Below are 956 nucleotides of genomic sequence, written 5' to 3' on the forward strand. Positions count from 1 at the left end.
AAGAGCGGTGGAGTACACACTTTTTCTTATAGCCTAACAAAGGAGCCTTTATTTAATAATGAACTATTACAGCACAGTACAAAGATTTGCTTTGTTCAGTGACTAGAAATTGTTTGCAGATTTTTCTAGCCACCAGGAGCTGACAGTTCACTTAGGAAATCAATTCTTAAAGCGAGAGTGCCTACATGCCTGCTTGGCTCTCAGCGTGCTGCAAGCCCGGAGCTGAACGGGGCCCGGTCCATCTCTCTTTTTCAGTCGTCTGAAACAGTGAAACATTTCTGGGTATATTTCTCAGTGGAGGAAGCAGATCCATGGTTTCAGCTGTTGCCCCCCCATCCCCTTCAGGAAAGCATCAAACATCTTAGCCAAACTGCTGAAAGCAGGGGACAAGAGGATGCACCTTGGAGCAAATTGATACAGGCTGGTCACATCGGCGTGAGACACACACTGCTTGGGTGCCACAGAGGGCTGAGCTGCGTGGGGTTGACTCTCAGCTCTCTGCAGCCAAAAAAAACTGTATTCTGGTACAGATGGTATAGAGAAAGGTGTACAACGACTGGGGCGACGCGCTGCAGCGAGCCAGCAGTCCAGGGAGGATTTTCCACACGACTAGAGCTAGGCACTGCTGGGAGAGAGCTGTGATTTTCTCCCCTCCTCATCCTTTCCTCTGTTTCTATTAACAGGCGTTGGTACCGATCCAGCTGTGGGACGCAGGCTCGTAGGGTCCCCGGGGGATCTCACCCCATGCGCTTGCACCTCTGGCAACTATCTGGGGCAGCGTGCTTCCATCATACAGGGTAGGTCAGTTTGTGCCACTTGGCTGGAACATGCAAATCCCACAGCCAGCGTGTTAATGAATGAGGAGCAAAGACCCTATTTTCCAGAGAGGGACCTTGGCTGGAGGGAGGGAACAAGAACCAGCATTCACCCAGGGCTCTAACTCAATACCTGTGACC

The sequence above is a fragment of the Egretta garzetta genome, unplaced genomic scaffold (genome assembly GCF_000687185.1).
Source record: "Egretta garzetta isolate BGI_Z169 unplaced genomic scaffold, ASM68718v1 scaffold194, whole genome shotgun sequence".
NCBI classification, from domain to species: domain Eukaryota; kingdom Metazoa; phylum Chordata; class Aves; order Pelecaniformes; family Ardeidae; genus Egretta; species Egretta garzetta.